Source organism: Ovis canadensis, chromosome X, assembly GCF_042477335.2.
Source record: "Ovis canadensis isolate MfBH-ARS-UI-01 breed Bighorn chromosome X, ARS-UI_OviCan_v2, whole genome shotgun sequence".
In the NCBI taxonomy this organism is placed as follows: domain Eukaryota; kingdom Metazoa; phylum Chordata; class Mammalia; order Artiodactyla; family Bovidae; genus Ovis; species Ovis canadensis.
Window position 1 is genome coordinate 56,359,573 of NC_091727.1, and position 14,618 is coordinate 56,374,190.

The 14,618-nt window shown below is 42.2% G+C and overlaps 1 protein-coding gene across 1 annotated transcript in view; it reads left to right on the plus strand.

Moving 5' to 3' along the window:
• DGKK (diacylglycerol kinase kappa) overlaps positions 1-14,618 on the plus strand; it is a 175,794-nt gene that overhangs the window by 37,046 nt on the left and 124,130 nt on the right. The gene's annotated exons all lie outside the window — the stretch shown is intronic.

The window sequence follows — 14,618 nt, forward strand, 5'->3', positions numbered from 1 at the left end:
CTCTCTCTTTCCCTCTTCTTCAATGCAATTGTACTTTTCTGGTGGCCCCTTCTGGATAAGCTATAAAGAGCTGAACAGAGCAAAAACTGACTGATAACAGTCAGTCAGCTTTGCTCTAAGCCCTGGTCAGTGGGTGTTAGAATTTGATTACTGTAGTTAGTAGTTAGGAGTGGAGAAGTCTTAATCCCTTAAACATAGCCTGGCTAGAGAGGGTGGTGGTGTTTTACCAGGTGTTTGACTGCAGGGAGAAGGTGAAGAAGAATGCAGTCTTTCAACAGAGAAATAAATGAAGGTCTGAAACTATGAAAAGAGTAACAGTATGTCTTCTGGTTAAAGCATCTGAATAGGCTGTGGGAAGTGGCCCCTAGGAAGGGAGGGGAACAGTAATAGCAGTGTTCTCAGTCTATCCTAGTAAGATCTTTGTAGGATGCTTTTGTGGGGTAGTTTCACATACAAGTTAATTTTTCATTATTGTTACTAAGAGTCATCCAGGTCAGAGAAGAGTTTCCCTTTGGGTCCAGCACGGTACTACCATCATTAACCATGAAGATGCCTGCCAATGGCACACTTGACTATGTCCATACTTCTTTACCAGCAGTGATGGCAGAGAGTTCTATTGCTGGATGGCAGAACAGGGATGATAAGGGGAAATTGGACTTTGAAACTACAGACTACTAATTAAAATGATATCAAACAATATAGAAGGCTTCCCACGTGGCTCAGTGGTAAAGAATCCACTTGACAATGCAGGAATGCAGGAGACAGACATTTGATCCCTGGGTGGGGAAGATCCTCTGGAAGAAGAAAGGGCAATCTGTTCCAGTATTCTTGCCTGGGAAATCTCATGGACAGAGAAGCCTGGTGGGCTACAGTCCATTCTGTTGCAAAGGGTCAGATATGGCTGACTGACTGAGCATGCACAAACAACACAGAAAACATAAAATACAAAGATACAGTGAAAAGAGCCTTGTACCAGAAGTCAGGAGGCCAGAGTTAGTTTACAACATAGTGACCTTGGGCAAGTCACTTCACTTCCTTGAGTCACATTGTTCTTATCTTGAAACTAACTCATAGTATTACCTCCCTCGTTGACTCCTCACAGTTATTTTCAGTCAGGTAAGAATCTTCTAGCTCTTTATAGCTGATAAAGTGCTGTGTAATTAAATAATAATTAAATAATTAAACATTATTGTTGTCTTAATTACTTTGCTGCTACTGCTACTGCTGCTAAATCACTTCAGTCGTGTCCGACTCTGTGCAGCCCCATAGACGGCAGCCCATCAGGCTCTGCTGCCCCTGGGATTCTCCAGGAAAGAACACTGGAGTGGGTGGCCATTTCCTTCCCCAATGCATGAAAGTGAAAAGTGAAAGTGAAGTCACTGAGTCGTGTCCAACTCTCAGCGACCCCATGGACTGCAGCCTACCAGGCTCCTCCGTCCATGGGATTTTCCAGGCAAGAGTACTGGAGTGGGGTGCCATTGCCTTTAGCATGTAATATTAAAAACAAAACTATGATTGAACCAAATATGTGCGATTGACACCACCAAGCTCCCCTGGCTATCCTGCCTCCCTCTGTTGACTGATGAAGGATAGGGTATAACTTACAATAAGACCAGTGATTTAAACCCCACTCTTTTTTCTTTCAATGAAGGAATAACTTGTCTTCCATGTCCTAAAAACTCCAAGAGAGATTTTCACTCTACCATTTATTAACCTATTAAAGAAGTTACCTAATCTCTCTAAACCTCAGTTTCTCGATCTATAAAATGAAAATTGTTATGGCACCTACTATTTAGAATTGTTATTGGGCTCAAGTGAGATGTAACATGATTTAATACAGTGCTTCCCACATAGTAAAGGCTCACCAACTGTTAGTAATTCATGTTACTACTACTATTACTACTACTACTACTACACTACTATTACTACACCAGAAAGCTTGTCCCTGGTAGCTTCCTTTTACTAACTGGCATAGCTTTTCAACTTTGTTACCAGGCCAGTAATTTCACCATAACCAAAGCCTACAACATAGTCACCTGTTTGACAGATTAGTGTTTCCTGCAATCACAGCTCTTTCCTCCATTCCCCTCCAGGCTTGGTGGGCTATTAAATTACCATACCTCCTGCCTCCTGTTGACTTAAAAAAATGCTCAACATGAGAGTTGCAAATTAAGTTTTATTTGGGGCAAAATGAGGACTGCAGCCAGGGAGACAGCACCTCAGAGAGCTCTGAGAAACTGCTCCAAAGAGATGGGGGAGGGGGAGGTCAGAATATATATGATTTTGGTGAAAGGAAAATACATGCAATCAAACATATATTTTTCCAGAAGGTTTCTGCTAGTCTCATGAAACTTTCTGCTAGTCATGAGGACCAGTCATCACCATGAAGGATTTTAGTACTTTTCTGGATATGGGGATACAAGAATTGAGCTCATATTAATAAATTGGCCCCTGAAAATATTTAACTCTCTTGAAGACCTGTTCTGCCAGTTTTTCTCTGAGCACAGAGTGCCTCATTTCTGCTCTCCACCCTGAACTTCTTTTAGGGGGTGTTGAAAATCAGCAGCTACAGCAGCACATGCTTTAATCCTTGTAGAGGTAGATGGCAAGCACCTATGGCAAGTGTCAATTTTGAGTTGACACTCTGCATGAGGCAGTTTTACTCCGCCAGGGATAGTCCTCTACTCAGAGGCAGCAAGGCTATCCACAGCTTTAGTTGTTGGCTGGAGTCTCCCATAGCTCTGTCCTTCACCCTGCTCCCAGGCCAATCCCATCCCTAAGGTTCCCTTACCTGAGACCTTTCTCCTGCTCTAACCTGCCACTGATGGGGCAAAGTGGGCAAGCACACATGCACACACACACACACACAATATGCATATAGATCTTCTATTCCCCTAACACACAACCACTAGCGAATTAGTGAACTTCATCTTGCCTAGACTATTACTGATGCAAGAAGCAGGCAAGAAGCAAGCAAGCCAACTGTTTCTAGCATCAGTTTCTGTCTTCCAACCTCGCAATTCTTGTCAACACCAATTCGTAAGGCTGAGAACAAATTAAAATGAAAAAAATCTCACATTCCCTTTTTATCATTTAACCACTTCATCCCCAGAGGACCTGTTAGTGACTGTATTTTTAGGTCCTGTGCACATCTTCAGGTGATTGTCTGCATGGAGCCAGTTTCACAATAAGGCAATCTCCCCAACTCCCCACGTATATATGGTTAGGTAATATGGGCTCATCCAGCCCACTTTATCAGAGACTTTTGAAGCCACGATTTGAAAGAGGTATTTCTAAAGATGAAAGCACCAATCAAATCTTCATTGATTTGCTCTTCAAATGAGTTATAGCCAAATGAGCTACATATTTCCATACTTACAAAGTTTTTTTGGCCTCAGGTTGCAAGCACTTTAAAATACCTCTAAAAGCCGAAGTCCTCAGGTTTAGGAGCTCCTAGACATGTGGGGTCGCACAGAGTCAGACACGACTGAAGTGACTTAGCAGCAGCAGCAGACATAATCCAGCATATTGTTACAAAGTATCAACATATGAAAAATATGGGATTATGATATTTCAGGCATCCCTCAAAAAAACTGACTTTTTTCTTCCCTTGTGAAATCATTTATAATACATGGTCTTCTTCCATTAAACTAGTGGGAAATCTGCAGACATTACTGGCCATGGCTTTGCCTCCTAAGTGAAATAGTGGCCTCTAGGGGAAGAAATACCAGACCACCTTACCTGCCTCCTGAGAAATCTGTATGCAGGTCAAGAAGCAACAGTCAGAACTGGACCTGGAACAACAGACTGGTTCCAAATCGGGAAAGGAGTACATCAAGGCTGTACATCGTCACTCTGTGCATTTAATTTATATGCAGAGTTCAGTTCAGTTCAATCGCTCAGTTGTGTCTGACTCTGTGACCCCATGGACTGCAGCACGCCAGGCTTCCCTGTTGATCACCAACTCCCAGAACCTACTCAAACTCATGTCCATCCCATCGGTGATGCCATCCAACCATCTCATCCTCTGTTGTCTCCTTCTCCTGCCTTCAGTCTTTCCCAGCATTAAGGTCTTTTTCAATTGAGTCGGTTCTTCACATCAGGTGGCCAAAATATTAGAGTTTCAGCTTTAGCATCAGTCCTTCCAATGAATATTCAGGACATATGCAGAGCACATCATAAGAAATGCCAGGCTGGATGAACCACAAGGTGGAATCAAGATTTCCGGGAGAAGTATCGATAACCTCAGATATGCAGATGATATCACCATTTTGGCAGAAAGTGAAGAAGAACTAAAGAGCCTCTTGAAAGTGAAACAGGAGAGTGAAAAAGTTGGCTTAAAGCTCAACATTCAGAAAACTAAGATCATGGCATCTGGGTCCATCACTTGATGGGAAATAGATGGGGAAACAGTGGAAACAGTGTCAGACTTTATTTTTGGGGGCTCCAGAATCACTGCAGATGGTGATTGCAGCCATGAAATTAAAAGACACTTGCTCCTTGGAAGAAAAGCTATGACCAACCTAGACAGCATATTAAAAAGCAGAGACATTACTTTGCCAACAAAGGTCTGTCTAGTCAAAGCTATGGTTTTTCCAGTAGTCATGTTTGGATGTGAGAGTTGGACCATAAAGAAAGCTGAGCACCAAAGAATTGATGCTTTTGAACTGTGGTGTTGGAGAAGACTCTTGAGAGTCCCTTGAACTGCAAAGAGATCCAACCAGTCCATCCTAAAGGAGATCAGTCCTGGGTGTTTATTGGAAGGACTGATGCTAAAGCTGAAACTCCAATACTTTGACCACCTGATGTGAAGGACTGACTCATTGGAAAATACCCTAATGCTGGAAAAGATTAAAGGTGGGAAGAGAAGGGGACGACAGGAGGATGAGATGGTTGTATGGCATCATTCACTCGATAGATATGAGTTTGAGTAAGCTCTGGGAGTTGGTGATGGACAGGGAAGCCTGGTGTGCTGCAGTTCATGGGGTCACAAAGACTTGGACACAACTGAGCAACTAAACTGAACTGAACTGAACTGAAGGTAAGAAATAAGTGGACTGAAGTGATCCCCAGGTTGGATCTGACACCCATGCCAGATCATGATGACCATCATTCTGTTGATGCTTAGGATTTTGTTGGGGGGAGAGGCAGTAGAGTCCAACGGAGCTGGCTTTAAACCCCAGCTCTGCCACTCACTGTGACTTGGAGCTAATTACTTAAACTCCCTAATCCTCAACTTCTCCACCTCCCCAACAGGACAATTTCTGTAGGCAAGAAATTAGATAATGCATATAAAACAAAGGCAGATAGCAGATATTTGTCAGCCAGAAACAACTGTCTTCCTCTGGAGAGAGATAATTGAAGAGAAGCTTAGAGAAGATGCTGCCCTGGCTGCTTCTATGAGGATGTCACCAGAGTCAGAACAGGAGCCACATGTTTCACAGAAGGTGGTTAGGACAGAGAAGGTGTGTGACATGGTGGTGGCACCAAATAGAAGCAGTAGGGGCAGTATCCCTGAGAGAAGAAACATACACAGGATGTTATAAGAGCCTATCCATTTCTCACTACAGATAGTCAGGTGAAAATATGGGGAAGAAAGCAGTTGGAAGCAGTTATGCTTTGTCATTCCTTGTAATTCATTGGCACTAGATATGATAATATGTGTCCTGGCCTCTGTGAGCTTGGTTAGGTTGAAGGCCAGTGTCCAAAATCCCCTAATATCTTTCCTTTAGGGATTTTGTGTGACCACAGAGCTTCCTTTTCTAGGCAGCAGTTGCTGCTTCCACTAAGCTTTTACTTATACTGCTCCTTTAACTGGATTTCCTGCTTCCAAGATTTAAAATCCAAGATTTAAAATGCCATACAACCATCTCATCCTCCTGTCGTCCCCTTGGATTTCCTATCTCCCAAGGCTGAAACTGGGATTCAAATGGTAAAGAATCTGCCTGCAATGCAAGAGATATGGGTTAGATTCTTGGATCAGGAATATTCCTTGGAAAAGGAAATGGCAACCCACTCCAGTATTCTTGCCTGGAGAATCCCATGGACAGAGAAACCTGGCGGGCTCCAGTTTATGGGGTTGCAAAGAGTCGAACATGACTGGGCAACTGAGCACAGCAGAGCACAACACATGTTTGCGCATGTACATAAAACATCTTTGAAATGATATGGAAGAACTGGTTAAAATTTTTGCATATTCAGAGAAAAATGTAGCATCATTTTCTTTTTTTTTTTTTCTATCAATAACAAATGTTATTGTGTCAACTGTCTTTTATTTCACTAATAGAGAATAGGGATGTGGTTGAGCCTCTGCAGTTTTTAGCACAGGAAGCAGCAGGAGGGATTTGCAGCAATACTCCTTGTAGACTTGAGCAGTAGAGAGATCTGGCTCCTGAACGCTAGGGTGACCAACAGGTCTCAGTTTGCCTATGACTCTTTTGGTTTTAGCACTGAAAGTCCTGGGAAAACTGAGACAGTTGGTCCCTATTCCTCATTCTTCTGCTTCAGCCTTTAGCCAGCCAGGCCTACTCGTAGGGCCAAAGACAGGAGCTCCCAGTAGTGGGATGAATGGACTGCTTGCCCCCATACACCACAAGGGACTCACACTTAGATGGTGACTGTCAGGCACATGCTCTGCAAGGTATTCTCATCTGATAGACAAGGAAATTGAGGCTCAAAGAGGTTAAGTGATTTGCCCAAGGTTACACAGCTAGTCAGTGCTGGAGCCAGTCTGTCTGACTCCGACAACATCAACAAGGAACCTGGGGAATATAAAGCTTTCAGAGACACAGCGGGCCTGGCCTTTCTTAAAGCCTAAAAACTCCCAGAGTTGCATTTTAACCAAATCAAACATTATTGCTCTGAATCAACTTTGGCGGGCCTGGGTTACGAAATGGCTTTCTTTCCATCACCCCCACCCCCAAAGCAAAGAGAATAGATGTTACAGGTTTTGGACTGAAGGAGCCATAGATATAAAACTGGCTTCCTTAGCTGTGCTCATAGTGGAAGTCTGGTTTTCACTGGAGGAGTGGTAACCCACTCATCCCAACTTGGTCCAGCCTCCATCCCAAGAGCAGCATGAGGAAATAAAACAAAAGTTCAGTTCAGTTCAGTCGCTCAGTCGTGTCCAACTCTTTGTGACCCCATGAGTCACAGCACACCAGGCCTCCCTGTCCATCACCAACTCCCGGAGTTCACTCAGACTCACGTCCATCGAGTCCGTGATGCCATCCAGCCATCTCATCCTCTGTTGTCCCCTTCTCCTCCTGCCCCCAATCCCTCCTAGCATCAGAGTCTTTTCCAATGAGTCAGCTCTTCGCATGAGGTGGCCAAAGTACTGGAGTTTCAGCTTTAGCATCATTCCTTCCAAAGAAATCCCAGGGTTGATCTCCTTTAGAATGGACTAGTTGGATCTCCTTGCAGTCCAAGGGACTCTCAAGAGTCTTCTCCAACACCACAGTTCAAAAGCATCAATTCTTCAGCACTCAGCTTTCTTCACAGTCCAACTCTCATATCCATACATGACCACTGGAAAAACCGTAGCCTTGACTAGACGGACCTTTGTTGGCAAAGTAATGTCTCTGCTTTTCAACATGCTATCTAAGTTGGTCATAACTTTTCTTCCAAGGAGTAAGCGTCTTTTAATTTCATGGCTGCAGTCACCATCTGCAGTGATTTTGGAGCCCAAAAAATAAAGTCTGGCACTGTTTCCACTGTTTCCCCATCTAGTTCCCATGAAGTGATGGGACCAGATGCCATGATCTTCGTTTTCTGAATGTTGAGCTTTAAGCCAACTTTTTCACTCTCCTCTTTCACTTTCATCAAGAGGCTCTTTAGTTCCTCTTCACTTTCTGCCATAAGGGTGGTATCATCTGCATATCTGAGGTGATTGATATTTCTCCCAGCAATCTTGATTCCAGCTTGTGCTTCATCCAGCCCAGTGTTTCTCATAATGTACTCTGCATATAAGTTAAATAAGCAGGGTGACAATATACAGCCTTGACGTACTCCTTTTCCTATTGGGAACCAGTCTGTTGTTCCATGTCCAGTTCTAACTGTTGCTTCCTGACCTGCATACAGATTTCTCAAGAGGCAGGTCAGGTGGTCTTCCCATCTCTTTCAGAACTTTCTACAGTTTATTGTGACCTACATAGTCAAAGGCTTTGGCATAGTCAATAACGCAGAAATAGATGTATTTCTGGAACTCTCTTGCTTTTTCCATGATCCAGCAGATGTTGGCGATTTGATCTCTGCTTCCTCTGCCTTTTCTAAAACCAGCTTGAACATCAGGAAGTTCACGGTTCACGTATTGCTAAAGCCTGGCTTGCAGAATTTTGAGCATTACTTTACTAGCATGTGAGATGAGTGCAACTGTGTGGTAGTTTGAGCATTCTTTGGCATTGCCTTTCTTTGGGATTGGAATGAAAACTGACCTTTTCCAGTCCTGTGGACACTGCTGAGTTTTCCAAATTTGCTGGCATATTGAGTGCAGCACTTTCACAGCATCATCTTTCAGGATTTGAAATAGCTCAACTGGAATTCCATCACCTCCACTAGCTTTGTTCGTCGTGATGCTTTCCAAGGCCCACTTGAGTTCACATTCCAGGATATCTGGCTCTAGGTGAGTGATCACACCATCGTGATTATCTTGGTCATGAAGATCTTTTTCGTACAGTTCTTCTGTGTATTCTTGCCACCTCTTCTTAATATCTTCTGCTTTTTTTAGGTCCATATCATTTCTTTCCTTTATCGAGCCCATCTTTGAATGAAATGTTCCCTTGGTATCTCTAATTTTCTTGAAGAGATCTCCAGTCTTTCCTATTCTGATGTTTTCCTCTATTTCTTTGTAAAACAGAAGAACAGCCAGCTAATAACAAGTAGTGGTGTATGTCATGATACTTGCTTACTTTTTGATTAGGTGGGGGTGGAATTCACTCTGGCTATGTAATAGGGGCTCCTTTTGCTAGGACAGGGTAAGAGAATCTTCCAAAGCCTCATCCAGCAAAAAACCACTGAGCCACAAAAAAAAACAAGCCTAACAGATAGTAGAAACTTTGGAGGATTTTGGAGGAGCACAAGAAAGGTTCATAAAAGCAGTTGTACTTGCCCTTTCCCAACTAAGCAGCAGGCAGGTGTTAATTATATATAGGCAATTGGACTGCTTTACAGACCCTGTTGAGATATTTTATAAAATATACTTTTATAAATATGGAGCAAAGGAAATCCTTACCATCACTGTTGGCAATTATTTTGTACATGCCAAGTTCTAGAACATCAGGGAGAAAAATCACTGGTGCTAGCGTGCAGGGGTTTCTGGGAGTAATGAATTGAGGGGTTGGCTTATTAAAGAAGACACAAAAATAAACTGCTTTCTCTTCAAGGGCTGCCACAGGTTAGGCAAAGATGTTTTGTGTGAATGCTGTACTCAAGACCTGAATTAACTATACCTCAGTAAATCCTGGGGGCTTCCCAGGTGGCTCAGTGGGTAAAGAATCTGCCTGCAATGCAGGAGATGCAGGAGACTGAGGTTTGATCCCTGTGTGGAGAAGATCCCCTGGAGGAGGGCATGGCAACACACTCCAGTATTCTTGCCTGGAGAATCCCATGGACAGGGGAGCCTGGCGGGCTACAGTCCATAGGGTCGCAGAGTTGGACAGGACTGAAGCAACTGAGCCCACAAGCATGATAAATCCTGCGCTCTTGGATTTGAATGAAGTCAGTTGATGTCTGTGGTGATTGAACTCAGCACCACACTCACTCGCACTATGAAACACCCAGCCTTGAGAGTTTAAAAGTAGAGATATCAGTGCTATTTGCATTTTAATGTCAGATAGAACTGTGTGCAATATATTCTGATTTAAGAAGCATTTCAGTATGTACAAGGATCCAATGGCCCTTCCTAACTTTTTCCTATTTGCAGCGCCACACATATTGCCACAGGAATGTGGCAACTCGAACCAAGAGGATTACAGGTGTGCCTCATTTTATGAACTATCTGTGTGCCTATAAAAATGGCCACCAAAAACAATTCCCATACGTAATCCTGTTTTTTATTGCCTCCCATTGGAGAAGGAAATGGCAACCCACTCCAGCGTTGTTGCCTGGAGAATCCCAAGGACGGAGGAGCCTGGTAGGCTGCCATCTACAGGGTCGCACAGAGTCAGACATGACTGAAGTGACTTAGCAGCAGCAGCAGCATAATAACACTGGAGATGCATTCATCTGACAAATACTGTAGTCCCAAGATGCTGCAAAATCTCAAAAATATCAAACATTGACCATCTTACTTGAGAAGGAAATTTTCAACTGTCTTGATAATGCCTTAGAAATAAAAATATTAGTCACTTAAAGAAATAAAAGTTCATGGTATCTTTCATAGGACAGAACTGATGTAGGTGCCTTTCACTACCTACTTCAGAGTGATGCTGGGGAGTTTCAATAACAAAAGTAAAAGCACTTTATCCATTGCAAAGCTCTGTATGCATGTGAATTCTCCTTACTCTTCTAATTATTCTTGGATAGTCACTTTAAAGAAACAGAAAAACTCCTCATCTGGAAATTGGAAGTAACATTTCACATGGTTGTGGCAAGGGGTCAATGAAATGATGTTATCTGGAAACTGAAAATCCTGTTACAGGATAAGTGAGGGTTCTTCTGCTAATGCATCACTTTATAGGCTGTATCTTTTGGTTTGTTTCTTCCAAGTTTTGTCTCATGTCCTTGTTAAGCTTAGTGACCCTAGGCAGGTAAATTTCGTTTGCATGCACATATTTTATTGACTTGTGGTAGCCTATTGATTGAGTGGCTTTTTAGCTTCTGCTTCTTCAAACTGACTTCTGGGAGCTGCTTATTGTGTTTTTAAGTAAACCATGGTTTATTTAGAAACATCTCCCCAAGGGGGACAGAGTTTACAGAGAAAGAAACTATAGGAATTTTACCTTCTCTCAACCCATTAATGGGTATTATTGAACAATAATGGATTAATGGATATTTGTAGAAGTTAAAAGTTGACAATATAGAGCCTGAGTTTAGAACTTGGCACATTATTTACCAGAGACATATTAACGCCAGAGGCATTAGTTTTTGCAAAAATCGCCCAGTCAATAATGTGTTAAGAAACTTTTAAATGGTCTTCTAACCTTTCTCCTTAATTACTATACATAAGTCACATAAACATTTATCTGCTACCAACTTGGTAATATATATCTTACATATACAGGCACACAAACACTGAACTCATACACTGCAACCTCTTCTGTTACCAGCCAGGAATACCCACCACTCACTCATTTTGTCATCTAGAGAAACTGACAGTAGTTACAGTTCAGAAATTGCAAATTGGTTGTCTGTGGCATGATTTTGGACTCATCTATGTTTTGTTTGGCCCTCTCAAGTTTTTTGTTTTAATTTAATTAGTAGTTAATATGGCCATATTCCAAAACTTCACACAAATTTTCACCTGGATTGCCAACTTGTCTTGAAAAATGGAATGAACTGGTAACACTGGATCAGCATTCAGTAATCTCCTAGAATTTAGCAGCAACTGGGCTTGGGCTGCCCAGTTCCCCTGCTAGGTTGTTGATTCTTTGTAACCAGCTAGCCTTCTATGGTCATTGAGTAGACAGCCCTGCACTTAAAACTAATGCATTCATAAAGACCAGTTTAATATCATGGAACAGAGGGGAGATAATTGTGATTTGGCCAGTGTACCCAATGGCAGGATGTGTGAGTGGATAGCCACTATCTTAGTGGAACCTCTCATTTGAACCAGAAGGTAAACATTTAACGCAATGGACATGAAGCTCCCAAGGCTCTTTCAAATGGTGCTCTGAGCTCATATAACTTCATGTTTGTCTACATGGATTATCTGTCCCTCCACCTCCACTCCCACTATCCATATCTTTGAGACAGGGAAAGTGAAAGTGAAAGTGAAGTCGCTTAGTCATGTCCGACTCGTTGCAACCCCATGGATTGTAGCCTATCAGGGGATTTTCCAGACAAGAGTGCTGGAGTGGATTGCCATTTCCTTCTCCAGGGGATCTTCCTGACCCAGGAATAGAACCCAAGTCTCCCGCATTGCAGGCAGCTTTACCGTCTGAGCCAGTAGGGAGACAGGGAAGGTGCTTGCAACTTCTTTAACTGCTTCTAAGGGCCTAGAAAAAGGTGGGGTCAATAGTAGGAGCTCAGAAAATACAAAGCATTCTATCCAGTGATCAGTTCAGTTCAGTTCAGTTCAGTCACTCGCTTGTGTCTGACTCCTTGAGACCCCATGAATTGCAGCACACCAGGCCTCCCTGTCCACCACTATCTCCTGGAGTTCACGCAGACTCACGTCCATTGAGTCAGTGATGCCATCCAGCCATCTCATCCTGCCCCCAATCCCTCCCAGCATCAGAGTCTTTTCCAATGAGTCAACTCTTCGCATGAGGTGGCCAAAGTATTGGAGTTTCAGCTTCAGCATCAGTCCTTCCAATGAACACCCAGGACTGATCTCCTTTAGGATGGCTGGTTAGATCTCCTTGCAGTCCAAGAGACTCAAGAGTCTTCTCCAACACCACAGTTCAAAACGATCAATTCTTCAGCGCTCAGCTTTCTTCACAGTCCAACTCACACATCCATACATGATCACTGGAAAAACCATTGCTTTGACTAGATGGATCTTTGTTGGCAAAGTAATGTCTCTGCTTTTGAATATGCTATCTAGGTTGGTCATAACTTTTCTTCCAAGGAGTACGTGTCTTTTAATTTCATGGCTGCAATCACCATCTGCAGTGATTTTGGAGCCTCCCAAAATAAAGTCTGACACTGTTTCCACTGTTTCCCCGTCTATTTCCCATGAAGTGATGGGACCAGATGCCATGATCTTCGTTTTCTGAATGTTGAGCTTTAAGACAACTTTTTCACTCTCCTCTTTCACTTTCATCAAGAGGCTTTTTAGTTCCTCTTCACTTTCTGCCATAGGGTGGTATCATCTGCATATCTGAGGTGATTGATATTTCTCTTGGCAATCTTGATTCCAGCTTGTACTTCTTCCAGTCCAGCATTTCTCATGATGTACTCTGCATATAAGTTAAATAAGCAGGGTGACAATATACAGCCTTGACGTACTCCTTTTCCTATGCACCATAAAGTCTTTCTTTTTTTAAGTTCAGCAATATAAAGTTTATTAAAGTAAACTAACATGCATGCAATTAAAGCTATCCAGTCCTTACAATTAGAGTAGCTAGATACTGGTTACATGGCTTTTACCCTGAAAGAAAACAGTTCTTAGTTAACCAAATCACCTGTCATTTTCTTTCTTTTCTTTTCTTGACCATGACAAATGCTGAGTTCATGAAATGAGAACTGAACATTTTGATGATTTGCTGTGTCTCCAGATTAATGGATTAATTAACTAATTAATTAACTGGTTTTCTGTGTGCCTAGGTGGATAACATGATTAATTAGTAAGGCACAAGTAAGGAAGAAAAAGGAACATTTCTTAAGCACCAGGAAGGGAAATTAAACAGTGATCATTACTACAGGTTGATAGAAGGAAGTAGCTCGGGAGAAGAGGCTGAATTCTACTTGTTTTAGTATGTCAGATCATAGGGTGTGGCAATTTTCTGAGGGAACCCGAGGGTCCAGGGTTCTGGGAGTCTTCTAGAGAAGCAAATCCCCCTCCTCATTTCATCATTGCCACCTCACCCCATCATCCTAATCCCGAAAGCAACAGGAAGAGAAGGAACCTGGGTATGGCAGCAGAGGTAAGAAAAAGCAGTTGAAATTAAGAGATGTTTTAAACTTAAAATGGAATGGGGGAAATATCCAGTCAAAAACTGTAAATAAACTATTACAAAGGATACCATACATGGTAAAATAAGAACAGTGGAAGAATTTAGCAATTGACGAAGTAGAATAGCTTGGGAAAGGGGAAGAAATAATGGATGTGGCTTCAGTTGTACCAAGTTGGAGCACTTAAAATTTTGAACTAAAGTCTTTGGCAGAGAGAAGTAAATATGACTGTCTAGGTATCATGAAGACTTAGTGTGGAACAATATATGGCATAAAGTTGAAAAGATTGGGATAGAGAATACCAAATGCCATCAATGAGAATATATTCCATAGGCCATCTGACCAGAGAAACAGTGATGGAATCACAGTGCTTACACAAAGTTGTTTTCTCATTGATGACTCAGTTTCAACAATTGAAATGTAATTTCTCACTCTCCATGCCACATTCCCACAAGATCTTTTTTTTATCTCTTTGTCTTGACTCCTTGGCACCATTCTTTTATAAACATCCCAAGGGTGGTGCAATAACTTGGAAACTCCCATAAGTTATCAAGATGATTCAGGTAAACTTTGATTACTATGAACTGACTTTTCAATTGACATACAAAGACTCTGTCCATTAGTACTAACTTATTGGTTAAAGAATTGAACAGACAGTATAACAGATGTGGGTATATTTGGGAGAGCAGGAGTAGCAAATGATTGTTTAAGTGGGGTCCCAAACTTAAATACCACTGGAACCGGGTGCCCCATCTAAAGGGAGCAGCTGCTACTGTGTTCCAGCAGACTGTTGCCATGTGAAAATGTAGGTCCCCTGTTATCAGATATTCAGATTTTTTAATAGA